The sequence below is a fragment of the Emys orbicularis genome, chromosome 17 (genome assembly GCF_028017835.1).
Source record: "Emys orbicularis isolate rEmyOrb1 chromosome 17, rEmyOrb1.hap1, whole genome shotgun sequence".
Taxonomy (NCBI): Eukaryota; Metazoa; Chordata; order Testudines; family Emydidae; genus Emys; species Emys orbicularis.
The window spans coordinates 12,834,964-12,851,055 of record NC_088699.1 but is presented as its reverse complement, the minus strand read 5'-3'; the positions used below and the strand labels follow the sequence as shown (position 1 = coordinate 12,851,055).

At 45.8% G+C, this 16,092-nt stretch overlaps 1 protein-coding gene across 1 annotated transcript in view; it reads left to right on the top strand.

Moving 5' to 3' along the window:
- The window catches only part of SMTNL2 (smoothelin like 2), a 46,681-nt gene that overhangs the window by 740 nt on the left and 29,849 nt on the right, over window positions 1–16,092 (top strand). The window lies entirely within an intron of this gene.

Sequence of the window (16,092 nt, the reverse complement as noted above, 5' to 3'; positions counted from 1 at the left end):
CTCTGAACAGAAGCTCATCTCGAGATTGTTTTTATCTCTGCTGGTTCCCGTCCTTAAATGGTTTTAAAACAAAATCATTGGTCTTTATGCATGTGGGGCCAGGTCCCCAGAGGGTATCAATTGGCATAACTCCATTGAATCAGGCCCCTTGGGTCAAAGGGGGTTGTATGAATGAGGAAAGAAGTTGGGAGAGCCGTCCAGAGGAATCCTTGCCTAAGGAAACTGTGTGCGCCCCTTGGCGTGCTCCAAAGGCAAAATGAAGCCCTCTCTTCAGGAGCCTTTTTATGAGCAACAATAGAATTCCTCCCTGTCAGGGGTGATTTAGTGATCTCCAGAAGGGGGAGTCCCTGGGCACCCCCCCGCAGGACAGTGGTATGGCTCTGAGGATAAGGCTGTTATGCTGTCATTCCAAGGTCATAAACTTGCAAGAGCAGATACAAGTGCTTTCTCAGTAGCTTGGCACAGGGAAACCCCACAGAGTTGAGCAGAAACTCTGCCCGAAACACGATACCCAGACAAATTGTTTATTACAGTACAAAGAACAGAGGGCCAGGTACAGCCCCTGCCACCTGGAGGTCGCAGTCAGACAACGGACACCTTTCCCACCCCATCAGGGCCCCCATGTCAGTCACAAGGATCACCTGATGCCCAATAGATTATGCAGGGGCTAGGGAAGGTAGTTTAAGTCAGTGGAGAAGCACAAAACTGTTCTGAGGTAACTGAGGCTCTGGATCAGTGCATGTGTGAGTACTAACCCTATTTAAAGGGCCTTTGGCTGGGAACAGTGGAGAGCTTTTAAAGAGCTTGACCATGGGCAAGTGTCAGCATCATTGCCTCCTGCAGAGCGATCTGTAGGGTGATCTGGAGATCAAGTGACTGGACCGGACTGAGTTGAGCCACGATTGTTTTATGGGGCAGTTTCATTTGTTGCAATCTTCCAAAGGCATCACCCTAGGAAGATTTGCTCACTCTTCACAGGCTCACCTCAACTCATTTCATGCTTCCACAAAGGTCCAACAAGCCCAGTTGCTACAACTAACTCCCAAAATGCGTTGTCAGACTTCACTCAGTCCTTAGGGAAATCTCTTGGTGAAGATAATGGAGATTTTCTTATAAACTAGATCAGTGGTTTTCAAACTGCGGGTCATGACCCAGAACTGGGTCACGGAATGGAAGGCACTGGGTCGTGACCGCTCTTGTCAGCACCACCGACTGGGCCATTAAAAGTCCCGTTGGCGGTGCTGCCTGGCTAAGGCAGGCTAGTCCCTACCAGTTCTGACACCGCGCTGCGCCCCGGAAGCAGCCAGCAGCAGGTCTGGCTCATGGGTTGTGGGGCCACAGGGCTCCATGTGCTGCCCCCGCCCCAAGCACCGGCTCCACATTCCCATTGGCTAGGAACCGGCCAATGGGGGCTAGGGGTGGTGGTGCCTGCAGGCGAGAGCTGCGCGGAGCCGCTTGCGCGCTTCCACCTAGGAGCCGGACCTGCTGCTGGGGCACACCACAGTCCGTGGTGCCAGGACAGGCAGGAAGCCTGCCTTAGCACCCCCGCTGCGCCGCTCACAGGGAGCCACCGGAGGTAAGCCCGCACCCCAACCCTGTGCCCCAACCCCCTGTCCCAGCCCTGAGCCCCCCAAACCTGGAGCCCGCTCCTGCAACCCAAACCCCTCATCCCCGGCCCCATCCCAGAGCCCTCACCCCCCAGCCCAGAGCCCTGACCCCATCCTGCACCCCAAACCCCTGCCCCAGCCCAGAGCCCCCTCCCACACCCTGAACCCCTCATTCCTGGCCCCACCCCTGCACCCCAACCCTCTGCCCCAGCCCTGAGCCCCTCCCACATCCCAAACTCCTCATCCCCATCTCCATTGGGTTGTGGGCATCAACAATTTTCTTTAACTGGGTCGCCAGAAAAAAAAAAGTTTGAAAACCACTGGACTAGAGAAGTGCTTAAGGATTGGACCTGTTGTACATCCATAACAAATCTCACAGCTCCTGATCCAAAGCCCACTCAAGTCAATGGAGGGAGGGATAGCTCAGTGGTTTGAGCATTGGCCTACTAAATCCAGGGTTATGAGTTCAATTCTTGAGAGGGCCACTTAGGGATCTGGGGCAAAATCAAAATTGGTCCTGCTAGTGAAGGCAGGGGGCTGGATTTGATGACCTTTGGTCCCTTCCAGTTCTAGGAGATAGGATATATTAATTTAATGGGAATCTTTCCACTGAGTCCCAAGGATTTCAGGTCAGGACTATAGACCAGAAAGAGATCAGCTAAACTCAGTATTGCTAACTCCCACCATAAAAATAAATAAATCACAAGATTAAAAAAAAAAAAAAGATTTTTTGCCACCTGGTGTTTGAACACTTGGGTCACGTTTTCAAGCTTTTGTCTGCAGCCCTGGGAACCAGACACTTCCTTTTTTTAAAAGGACAACTGAGATTCTTATGTAATCAACATGACTCCCAGAGCTAAGGCTTCATATATCACAAGACTTGCAATGCAACCAAACCAAACCACCACACACAGGTAACATGGGCAGCTAGAAACAACTTTTAAAAAGTCTCATGGCTGTTCACTGATGACAAGAACCACATCCAACAGATGCAAGTGTACTACTAGGAGGCCCTCAGATAGCATGGTGCTGGGCAGAGTATCATTGCCTGGCTACAACAGACCAATATATGTTCTAGTTACAGTTCCATTATGATCAGCAATATTTCCTTTTTACTGCTAGAAATTTACACTTTGCAATCCATAATTTGGTGTTGAATCAGTGGCGATATCTCCAGTTCACTAGGGGTGCGCCTGATATCTGGGCAGAAGTGGCTTGACTCTTGTTCATGAATTATGTTATGCAATATGATATAAGCGAATAGAAAATAGTTAGGGGTAGTTCATATATTTTCTTTGAGAAGTAGCTACTATTATTGTGGGACATGAGCCCTAGGGTGAAATTCTGGCCCCATTGACTTCACCTCCAGAGTAGGGAAAAGAAACACAAGAATACTAAAAATTGATATACTGCTAGCTGTTTTGTTTGTATTACTAATGCATGTATTTCTGGGTCCAATCCTGCTCACAATAAGGATGAGAATAGTTCAGAGAAAAAGAATAGTCCAGTGATTCAGGTGCTAGTCTAGAACTCAAGACCTTGGTGCAAGTCCTTGCTCTGCCACAGACTTCCTTTGTGACCATGGGCAAGTCATTTAATCCCTCATCTGTAAAACTGGAATAGCACCACTTTCCTACCTCATAGGAGTATTGTAAGGATCAGTATAAAGATGGTGAAGTGCTCAGATACTGTGGTAATGGGGCCATAAACAGACCATGCCCACTGAAGTCGGTAGAAATATTTCACTTCAATGGGCAATGGATTGGGTGCTCTGACACTAGCTACCCTCTCTGCCTCGGTTTCCCCATCTTTGAAATTGGGGATGGTCGGGAATTGAGATTGAAGCATTTTCTTAGTGTAGGAAAGGAGTGATTAATAGAAGTGTGCAAAACACATCTTAAAGTGCAAAGCTGCACAAATCTTTTCCTGTGCATTGTTATGAATGAAAAATAGGAAATTTTTGCAAGTCACTAAAGAAAGAGGATGCTTTAAAAAGCGAAAGTTGGTTCATTTTCAAACAAAAATGGCTTTGTATCCAGTAGCGTGTAAATGATCTTTTTGCATATTTGGGATGTTAATAGCTATTGGGGAGCCACCAGGCTTTTTTGAACCCAGTTCTGCAAAACTAAAATATTGCATTTTTCATGTCATTACTATTAGGCGCTACTGTCACGGCATTCATCAGTACAAGACTCAGCTGAGAACAAGGCCCCATTGTGCTAAGTACTGCATGTAGACACAGTAAGGGGCAGTCCCCGTCCCAAAGAGGTTACAGTTTAAAGGGACAAGATAGAGACCAAGTGACTTGCCCAAGGTTACACAGCAACCTAGTGGCAGGGCCATGTCTCTCAAATCCCAGTGCAGGGCCCTATGTAATTCACCGTGCTGCCTCACAACTCTATTTCTCCCTCTTTAGTAAGTTGCCTAGCAGAAGAAACCCTCCCTGTTTAGTTCTCTCATGGAAGCTTTCTTCTCAAGGCATCACACTCCTCTGTTCTGCTGGCTCTTTATTTTGCCACGTGCATGTGAGAATCGAATTTAACCCACTGAGCACCGCCAAAATGCAAGGTCGGGCCCATCGTTTTGTATTTTCCAAAGAAGATGGTGGAAACTTACACCGGAAGAGTCTTGGGCGTCCATTATTTACAGTAGTATAGCTTCCCCCATCCCAGCTGCATGTTAATCTGTATCTGTAGTGCATGCTGCTAGTGCTATGAAAATGGGGTTGGATTTCTTAGCTTCAGCTTACCGCAGGTCACTGGTTCTGTACTATGTTTCAGACAGCTCTTGGCCTGAGCTGTCATTCCCAGTTACCGGTGATGTCATTCAGAGCAGCTGGCTTTGCAGATCCCCTGGGGAGAGGTGAGAAAGCACTTACAGCTGGAGCTACCTCGAGCAGCTCTAAAAGACAACAAAAGTATTGAATTTACACTAATATGATGGATGGTTTTGACTTGTGCAGGGATGAGAGCGCCTGGTATGTTTCTGTAGTGCACGCGGGCTGCTGAAGTCTTGGGGGAACAGCTGGAGGATACCAATTGTTGAAAGTGATTTTAGGGGTCGGTTTCATTTTTAAGCACGCACATCACCGGAGACCAACACGAACCCTCTGTGGAGTTCTGCTCACGTCAGCAGTTTGGTGGAAATGCCTCCAAAAGAGTCCCCCCCCCTTAGTGCTCCTCTATTGGTATGTCTACGCTGCAGCTGGAGTTGTGACTGCAGTCGGTGTGGGCACACAACACACACACACACACACATTTTCATCCAGCTACTGCAGCTAAAAATAGTAGCAACGCCACAACAGCATAGAGCCCTGGCAGGCAGGCAATGGGTATGTGCCCAGGGTTCTAGGTGGGCGTGTGCAGTCCGTGCCAACATCTGCACCAGTGCAATTTCACGGCTATTTTTAGTGGCGCTAGCTAGATTCAAGCTATGTGGGGATGCTTAGACTAGCTGCAGTCACACCTCTGAATACAATGCAGACATACTGAAAAGGTGAAATCCTGGCCCCACTGACATCAGTGAGGAATTTGCTATTGACTTCAACACAACCAGGATTTCACTCTCTGATCTCATTCACCAGCCCTGCTGGAGAGGGAAGGAAAAAGAACGACTTTCTATGTGAATGAAAAGCTAACATAAGGTCCCATGTTTGAAAATCTGGCCTAACAGGATCCTGTCCATTTTAGGTGCTTCCAGGCCAATATGCTTATTCAAATGAAGGATTAAGGTTCCCATGTCTGGAAACTCCCTCCCTCCTAGTAGTTTGAGCATTGGCCTGCTAAACCCAGGGTTGTGAGTTCAATCCTCGAGGGGGCCACTTAGGGATCTGGGGCAAAAAAATCAGTACTTGGTCCTGCTAGTGAAGGCAGGGGGCTGGACTCAATGACCTTTTGGGGTCCCTTCCAGTTCTATGAGATAGGTATATCTCCATATATTTATTTATTTACTGCTGACATACTACCTTTTATTTAGGGTGATTTTTGGTTGTTCTGTTATAGTGATAAACAGAACCGTATGTATCCAGTTTCAGATTCCGGCATGTAAAGATGCCCACTGCAAGAGGACATCATTCTTGTGTCCATATAAGCTAGAAAGAGGAGCCTGTACCAAAACCCATATGAAAGGCACAGACCTTTACCCTGCTTGAATCCATCACATGCACATATGTGCGCACAGAATTAGTGTGTGAACACAGCCCTCTGCCTGGGGTTCCTTGACAGCAGTTGAAGTAACTGTGGGAAGAAAGCTAGGCTGTACTTGGTTTTTGTCCCAGGCCTCCCTGTCTCAGACTTTAGTTTCCTCTGCCGGAAGAGTCACTCTCACCTCCCAGGTGGAGTTAATGAGCAACACCTACCACAGCGAGTGAACAGGAATTCTGTGTTGGACACTTTACAAAGTGGATCAACAGAAGAACCTGCCATGTTAGCTCAGTCCCCGAACAGCATACCTGTGAACTCTGGGGAAGTTCCAGTCTAGAGTGACACACTCCCAAAGTTTGGGAAAATTCAGGTTTGAACTTGTTAGACCCATTCTTTAAAAGTGTGATCATGTCTGTCACCTCCAGATTTTGGTTCTTCACTTCCCACTGCAGGATCAGGCAGGATTCTAGAGCTGGTTGACGTTTTTCAACTAACACAAGTTTCCTGCCCCCAAATGGAGTTTTATCTAAACCAAAACTTTCCACAGGAAAATGTTAGGACTTTTGTTTTTCCAACCTAAATTTTTCCAAAAATATCAAATTTGTTTCTCCTTTTTTCCTGTCTCCCTCCACCCCCAGTACAATAAAATGAATAAGTGACAGAGTAAAGAGAAAAATGAAACTCTGCAACTCTAGCTTTTCAGAAGCTGAGGAAGTTTTGAAAATTTGGAGAGGAAAAAAGCAAAGACAAAGAGGAAAGTGAAAGATTCCAGACATACATTCTCAGAGTGGGGGCAGCAGATTATCCCATATCTGCCTTACAGCTTCCTCCTTCTGAAGCACCTGGTACCGACCACTGTGGGTGACAGCATCTTAGGTTACATGGGCCTGGGGTCTGATCATCTGGCAGTTCCTATGTGCCTAGTGCATTCAGTGCTAAGAAGGGGGGGGACCCCAAACATCTGAAATTTTGATATCTATTTTTTGATAACTGAATCAAAACCAATGCTTCCGTTCAAATTATTTCAAAATTTTCCCATAAAAAATCACTTTTAAAAAAAAATTTAATTTTAATTTGAAACTGTGTGTGTGTGTGTGTGTGGGGGGGGGAATAAACAGGTTTTTCCAACCATCTCTATAGGAGACACTTGCAAGCACTTGGACTTCTTCTGCTACAAGACTTTTCTGGCTCCCCCCCCCCCGGCACCAATCCATTCACAACTTTGGGCTACCCAGAGAAAATGAGCCAATGGGGTAGATCAATATAGCTCCCTCTGGCCCAGTTACTGCAAGGTAGTCCTATGCTGCAAATTGATGTGTTCCTGAAAAAAAATTAAAGATTAAATTATGAGTGAGCAAATGCAGCCATATATAGGGCCGGATTTAAGGGCAGGGGACCCAGGCAATAGCCTGGGGGTGCCAGGCTTGGAGTGCTGTTTTTGTTGTTAGTGACAAAAGGGAAAATAGGGAATACTTGAAACATGTTTCTTCAGACATTCTATGTGGATTCATTTTTCACTAGCCTCCTAGAATGTTCTGGACCTTAGTAGAATCTTGTGGAACCTTCCAGATTTTTTGAGAACTACATTTTCCTCAAACCTCCTAGAATGTTGTCAGCCCTGCCCTCGCGGGTATATAAGGGGCGGGGTGCTGCCAGTCAGTCAGTGAGATATAAGAACAAAGTGAAGTGAGAGCCTAGCTGCGATATTGTAAACCTTGTTTTATTGTGTAATTGTGAAAGTATACTTGTGTTTTAAGATTTGAAGAGTGTAAGTAGCGACTAATAAAAGTACATATTTAATGAGATGCCAGAGATCTCTATCGAACCCCTACCTACACAACAATATAAAAGAAATACCGTTACTTCTTTTGTTATGCTTAACACGAAATGGGGATCATAGACTTTTGCTCTCCCTAATACTGTTTTACCTTGCAGAATATAAAAGATTCCCAGTATAGGAAGCGAAAAGCTCAATTGCAATCTAGTTTGCAGCAAGGGGCAAATTTGATGGGAAAAATATCTGAAACAGAACAACACACTCTGGGCTTTAGGCAGTAGTGATCGTCCCAGTGCAGAAGAAATTGAGGAATTTATTTGCTTAAATATGGCATGAATAAATACAGATTTACAGATCCTAGCATGCAAATGTATCATCTTATCTGACAGGGATAAATCATGCATCAAAGTTGTGAAGTGGCCTCCCAAGGCAATGCAGGGGAGGGGGCACCGAAGCTGTTCCTTGCCTGGGGCACCATTTGGTCAGGATGACCAATTGCTACTAAGGTGAGAGCTTTTTGGGAGGAGTGTTCATAGTGTTCATTACACAGTTGTCAGGAGGTGATCCACAGCTTAAACTTAGTACACCAGACCCTCGCTAGAATGCGCGTCTCTATAGTGCAAATTCGCATATAAAGTGGTCGCGGCCATGGATCCCAAATTTAATTACTTTAATTGCAATTCATTTTAACGAAGTCCCCGCGTTAACGTGGTACTGCGCATGGATCCCAAATCCCGCGTTCTAGCAAGGGTCCGGTGTATGTCCTGAGCTACCACGTACTTGTTGCTTGTACTCCTGCTTTCCTCAGAGAATTAGATTTTAAGCTCATTGGAGTGGGGGCCCTGGGTGAAGGATTTCACCTCATGTCTTTATGTCTGTTTGTTACAATATCCTAGCACAATGGATCACTGATCTTGTCTGGGGCCGTTTGCAATACAAGTAATAGATAATGTGCAGATACAGTTACAGCAGCCCCATGACAAGACAGGAAGGATGACCAGAATCCACGCTTGATACACCTGAGCAACACCGCCGAGTAGCAGAAAAGTCACTAACCCTCCTAGCCATCTATGTGGGGATTTGAGTCACTTGACCACCAAGTCGTGGATTTCAGTGCACCTGATCTGTTCTCAAGTCCTGCTCGGCACCAGCTCATTTGGAGCCACCTAGAGCCTGTCACTGGAGCTCCGAGTATTCCTTTGTCTGTGCTCCCCCATGCATGCTCTCCCGTTTGTGGGGCTTACGTGGTACAGAGAGCCACGTCGGAGCCCATGATGTCAGGCTGAATTTCACCCTAACTGGATACAGGAGAGTATCTGGAGTTGGGAAGGAAGGCAGACGTGACTCCATCCATGTATTTTACAACAGCTCATGTGTAATGCCTTTTTAGGTCTGCTGCATAGAGAGATTTATTGCACTGATTAGGCGCAGGGGGGAGAACCCTCTGAGCTAAAGCAGGTTTTCTGATAAGGCTGTGGGTGTATTATTCCACTGCAGAAAGGCTGCATGCAAACAATGCCAGGTTTGGGTTCAGTTGGGGCATTAAACCACAGCCTGCAGCAGGAACAATGCCCCAGTGTGTGCTGGGGAAGTACACCAGGCAAGCACAGCTGTCCTGCCACCTTGGAATAAAGTGCAAGGCGTACTCTTCCCCTGTGGGACAAGCACTGCTGGCTGGCGTGCTGGGCCCTGGGATCATAATGCGGAGGGCATAGTAAGTCTGCCACTAGCCTATTGCAGCACCACTAGTGACCACCCTTATATTCTAACTTTGTTTTGAGGGTTTATGGTTCAAGGGTCTGTACTGTCACCCATCGCTGCAGTACATGTTTGACCTCTGCTCTTCCTCCCTAGTGCACCTGAGCAGGGCTAGGTGCAACTGACCCCATAGGGATAGATTCCACAACATGCTGAGCGCCTCCTGTGAAGCATTCAGTGCTTTTGACTCCCACCGACATAGACAGGGGACATTGGGCACTGACAGATGGTGTTAAGTACCATGCAGGATAGGGCCCTCATTGAAGGAGTCCACAGTATTTTGTTATAGGTAGTGTTGTTGCAGGAGTGCTCTATAAAACAGGTCTCTCTCTCCTCACATATGAGAGTAGTTATTAGATAAGGTATAATAGATAGCACTCAAGAAGATGTACTCTTACTTCTCTGCTGCTGTTGGCAGTGGTGCTGCTTTCAGAGCTGGGCGCCCGGCCAGCAGCCACTGTTCTCCAGCTGCCCAGCTCTGAATGTGTGCAATAAGTTCCCCCACCGCCCAAAGCTCCCCAGTTTGAGAACTACTGATCTCTAGACCATCCCTGACAAGTGTTTGTCTAACCTCTTCCTAAAAACCTCCAATGATGGAGTTTCCATGACCTTCCTAGGTGATTTGTTCCAATGCTTAACTACCCTGACGCTTAGGAAGTGTTTTTCTAACACTTTAGTCTATTCTAAATCTCCTTCACTGCAATTTAAGTGTGGGTCTTTATATGCAACTCTTAAGTGTCAACTAGAGCTGGTTGTTTTTTACTTCTGCTTTATAAGGCTGTGTCTACACTGCCACTTTCAGTGCTAAAACTTGAGTCGTTCAGGGGTGTGAAAAGACACCCCCCTGAGCAACAAAAGTTTTCGTGCTGAAAAGTGCCAGTATAGACAGCACTTTATTGCCGGGAGCAAAGCTACCACTGCTCATTCAGGGTGGGTTTTTTTTTGTTTTTTTGTTTTGTTTTAAATCACCGGGAGAGTTCTCCCTGTGATAAAGCGTGTCTACACTGCCCATGTCACAGCGCTGCCGCGGCTGCACTGTAACCTGGGCAGTGTGGACAGACCCTTCATGTCTAATTTGAAGAAACTGATGCTCTAAAGTTCCATATTAAAGTGCAGATCTACTATGAGCAGTGTTTGTGCTGACTTGGCACTTTATTCACCCACAGGCCTGCTCCCTGCATATATTTTGGGTCTTACCTGTTTACTGGCCAAAACAAGTTTCATTACACTTACTCTTGCTCACCCTGCAGAGAAACACTGCTCTGGAAGAGCAAGCCAGGGTCAGTTTTGGCTTGTGCCTAGTCAACAGAGTGATTATCCAAGTTCCAATGGCAAAATCTTGATTTATCTCCCATTTGATAGGAGCCATGCAAGGATTGGTTGAATTCAGTGATTAAGGCCTGCCTGTGTACTGTTGGGAATTGGTGCAGTGATGTGACATCAATTTACCAATCAGAATGAGCTCTGGACATTAAGGACCTGGTTCCTCTCTCATTTACACTGGTGTAACTACTTCAGTAGCATTACGCCACATGTACAGCCGTGTGAGGAAGTGGAGAATTGTATTCACAGCCAGACTCTAATAAAACTAAAATTAGACACTGTGTAGCAAAACTCTTCTATAAGGTTAGTTATTAAGAAACCTATAGATCTCCACTTGTTTGGCTCATAGAACTCCTCCCATTCTGTTAGCTACACTAAACTGTTTAGTCCCTATAACATTCCTATTTGGATTTTTAAAAAAAAACCCTAGGATTTTCTTTTTGAAGGATATAACTGATTTGACACCAGTTTTCCAGTAGGAGTAACTCCACTGACTTCACTTCCCCCGAGAAAGAATGCAGAATCATGGCCCATTAATGTGTCTTCACAAACAAACCAAACCCTGCCCTCGCTTACACCACTCCAGTGCAATTCCTCCAGATAGGGCCAAATTCTGCCCTCCTGCACCAGTGCTTATTTACTTCAATTACATTTGAAATGTTGCAGTGAATAATGAAAACAAAATGGTCTCCAATAATGCACCAAATGTCTGAATCCCATTTTCTATACTTGAAGCCATCCAGGAACAAGTTTCTCTCTGTTTTTGCAGGCTGTTGGCCTGTCTCCAGACCACGGAGGATTAACACCACACCCAGAGTCTGCTCAGGACCTTTCTTCAGGGCACTATGTACTAGTAGGACCAATAAGCTTCAGCATACCCCAGAACAAACCACTTCAACATAAATCCAACAGCTAATTTCCCCCGACCCACGGTCTTCCTTACCAGTCTCCCTGCTTCCTTACCAGTCCTCCTAGAAAACACCTGCGAGGGAATTCCCCTGTTCTAGAAACCATCCTACTTCCTGGAGCTTCTCCTAGACCTACTCTTACAGCCTTTACAGGAAACAGGAGCGCATCAGGAAATCAGCTGATCCCTTCGCAGCTGGTTCTGATCACCCCCTCTGCTGTGCCCAAACACCTGTTTTTACAGGGGCACTGCCTCAGCACAGGGCTGGCTGGCTCCAGGGCTCCTCTTCCTTTTGGGGGCAGACCACCCTGTTGCACTGATAAAAGAGTTAAATACTTGCGGTGAATTTGGTAAGAATCTTCCACCAATGTTTGAATTAAATTGTTTTGTGGTAAAATCTGGTCATGTGGCTGAGTGATCTTTTGGGGCCCAATTCTTTCTGTTCCAAGGACCTGATCCTGCACCCTTCCCCCCCCCCCCATGGGTGAGGCTATGGAGGGGCACGTTAGTAATGTGTTGGCAGCATTTGTCTGCACTCATTTGAGGGCCATTTGTCACGGCCCAGCTGCATTTGGCCCTAAAACCTTGGTGATAATATAACGGCATGAAACAGTTCCCAGAATCTTTTTCCTCCGCATGAAACTTGTTAGAAAGCTGCTCTCTTAATGCTGCACAAATTACTGCCTTGAGGGTGCGCATTCTTCTGAAGTGGGAGCCAGGTCATTTAGATAACCTTTTAAGGTACCCGCGCTAGCCAAGCTGTCTGGAATCTGTATACTCTGCATGGCAGGCGGTGGGTCAACCTGGCTTCAGTTACATGAGAAGTTACCCCAGGTGTGAATTTGCCCCAGTCCTCTCTCTCTCTAGATAACGTTGTTTGCCTTGTTCTCATTTTCTTTTCCAACCAGCACCCCCCTACATTTTAGTACCATTTGTCTTTGCTTCAGCCCTTTACTCACATCACAGCTTTCCTCTTTTTGTTTTTCTTTCGCCAACAGTGGCAAGATAGCCCCTTTCACCAGCACTGAATTTGCTAAGGGCCCTGTCCTGAAGGCAACATTTCTCATCGGCTTGATTTTCAGAAGGGCGGATGAGCGCCCTGAACTCTTCCTGACGTCAGCAGGCGCGGTGCGTGCTCAGCACCTCTGAACATCGGGCCCATATTGATGTCGATGGAAATGTTGCCAGGGTCGGAAGTGCAAGATGGTGCCTTGAAAGGGGAAAAAAATAATCTTCCCCTGATCATTTTCAGAAACAAGTGACAGCCTCACCATGAAACCAAAGACCTCATAAAAGCAAATTTGAGAAGACCAGATATGGTAAAACATTCTGGGCATGATCCTGCACTCTGGCCCCAATCCAGTGAAGCACTTACATACATATGCAGTCTCGTTGACTTCAGTGGGACTAAGCATATGGTTAAAATTTAGCAAGTGCTTAAGTGCTTTGCTGGATTGGAGCGTGCTCAGCATCATGCGGGACTGAACATTTAGGCCCTTTTAGGAAACTTGCTTACTGGGTTAAACAGGCTGTTTGGGACAGGGACTCTCTTTTGAATAAGGGTTTGTACAATGCCTGTAACAATGCTATGGGATTTCTAGTTAGATCACATTTGTAAGGTACTGTGCACATGAAAAACCAGTTGGAAGACTGCCGTGTGATATCCATTGCAAGATTGCCTCTCTAAATACCTGTTTATTATTATGCTATGACTAATCAAGATTTTCAAGCAGGATTGTGCATGCCTCCATTTTTGGCTGGCCAACCTGAGCCACCTTAAAAGGGGCTGATTTTCAGAAAGTGCTGAGCACCCACTCTCTGAAAATCGAGCTGCTTTCAGCTGGGCAACCTGAATCGCTAATCACGTCTGAAAATCTGGGCAATTAGTAATCATTAATTATCCACCAAATCCTGTGGCCCTCAAAGCAGGCAAGACGTCCATAGAAGTCTATGGGAGTTTTAGTCAAGTGAGGGCTGCTATTTTAAAGAAATTGAAATTGTTTGCATTCCCAAAATGCCCCCAATCCATTAGTCTCTCAGTCAGCCTGCCCCTCACTCAGTAATCAAGGCTGTGTCTGCTCTCATCAGGTATGTTATGGGTAAATTAAAGCTATATTCAGAAAGCAAGGCCATAGGTTAGAGCTGGTATGTCTACACTGTGATAAAGACCTGCAGCCTGGCCTGGATCAGCTGACTCGGACTGCAGGGCAATCAAATTGCAATGTAGATGTTTCCCCCCTTGTGGGGTCTTAGAGCCCGGGCTCCAGCATGAGCCCAAACGTCTACACTGCTATTTTTAGCCCCACAGCCTGTGCCCCGAGAGCCGCAGTGAGCTGACCTGAGCTCTGAGACTCAGTGCCGTGGGTTTTTTTATCACAGTGTAGACATACCTGGTGTGACTTCTCCTGAAAGAAAGAGAGCACATTGTGCAGTGAAAGCCTTGATGAGGTTGCATGTCAGGTCCATGAACTGTAACTTGTACAATTGTATTTTAACACCATTCAAATAATCCAGTATGGTGCAGTCAATAAAAACAACAGCTGTGTTTTTCTGTCTGCAGGAAACAAATCCAAGTGTCACTTACTAAAACCCTACAGCTCCCAGGGTTTAGCGCTAATGTTTTATCTTTGCATTTGCCATGTTGCTACCCTGGCAACAAAGGCCACTTGCTTTCTGTTTTTCTACGTGTAGGAGGTTTCTGTATATCAGTCCTGAGAATTCCTCCGCTGCTGAACATCAGGGGTCAAAACCTGGTTTCTGAGTCAAACAGGATTTTATCTATGGATCATCTCATTACTGTTGGGATCACAATTACAAGTATTTCTCCTCCCAATACCCCTGCAACGTAGGGAAATATTTCTGTTATCCCAGTTTTACAGATGGGGTACTGCTGTGATGGTTAATTTGCTGGCTCTTGTGATAAAATCTGATCCAATGCTGTGATGGTGCCTGTGCTTTGGTCATAGGAGCATGCTGCACTGAGGTTTTTTAGTCTTGCTAAAGTGCACGCCGCTGTCCTGCATTGGTGGCTAGCGAGGGGAAAAGTGTTAACATCTTCCTAAGTAGCACTGCATGCAGTCAGAGAGGTGCTAATACAATTTCCCTTTTGCCAGTATGGGTTGTGTGAGGGGATTTCCTCTGCATTGCACACACTTGCCTGTTGTCTAATCCTCGCAGTTCCTCTTTATTCTGATCAACAAAGCCCCTTGTCCTCAGAAGCCAGACGGAGCTATTTAAAGGAGAGACGGGCCAGTCCACACCTCTGTTTGATTGATTTGTGCACCTCTTTGATCCCGTCTCTCAGACTTGAATTGGACCTGGTTTCAGTTCATTAACCTCCTGCCATTATATCTCCTGCTCCACCCAACTCTGTTTTTCCGTGACCTGAACAGTCTGATTCTTCAGAGTTCATCCATTTTCCAGTAAAAAGTATCCCCTGCAACAGTGGTTTCCTATCTTCTCAGACAACTGTTCAAGACTTGTCCCTTTCCCTTGTAGCCATCAGCCTACACCTGTGGCCACTTTCTGTTCAGTCAGCATTCTCCTCCCTGTGCTTACCTGGGGAATTGGAAGTCCGGCTGCCTGATCCATTTGGCATATTTCAACTCATCACAGAATGTCGGCACTTCCAAATGCCAGCTCACCCTAGCGTCCTTCCCAAAATTCAAAGGAATTTGAGATGCTGGTTCTGGCCTGACCCTACCAGCTATTTTTCCTTATTTGCCATTATTTTCTCTGTTAACACCCCAGCATGAAACTCTTCTTGCCAATAGAAACTGCTGTCAGAGAACCAATAAGGGAAGTTGGTAATTACTCCAGATGTCTGCACCTCATTGCAAATTCGTAGCTACCAAAAAATGTGTTTCATGAGACAAATAGTGTCGATTTACGATGCTTCAGAATGAAGCTAAACACTGGAGTTAAAGGACCACAAGGTGACAATGTTATGGGACTGTGTAAGTGTTTTCATGTTAACTTAGCACTACTACTTTCAGCGATAAAGACTGAGATATTCAAAGCTACCCAGGGGATTTAGAGGCACAACTCTCATTAATTTTGGCATGAACCATGTGCCTATGTTCCCTAGGCAGCATTTTAAAATCTAAGCCAGGTGCTTTCAACTGCATATTGATTCCCGATAGCGTATTGAAGGGGCCAGATTCATCTCTGGTGTAACTCCATTGAACTTCCAGGGACTCATTTAGCTCATGATGTAATAGGCTGAGTACATCTGCGTGCTGACAGAAATCTAAATGAAGAAAATGGCAGGTCATTTATTTCTGATGGAAAGTATTGACAAGTGATTAATTTTAACTCCCATTACTTCACATATAAGTGAAAATAGACAAGTTTATGTCAGGGCAAGAGCTAATGTAAATATTTCATTCAAGATCAAGATACCTTGCATGTATATAGGTTTTAGAGTGGTAGCCGTGTTAGTCTGTATCAGCAAAAAGAACGAGGAGTATTTGTGGCACCTTAAAGACTAACAAATGTATTTGAGCATAAGCTTTTGTGGGCTAAAGCCCACTTCATCAGATGCAGTGGGCTTTAGCCCACGAAAGCCTTTGCTCAAAT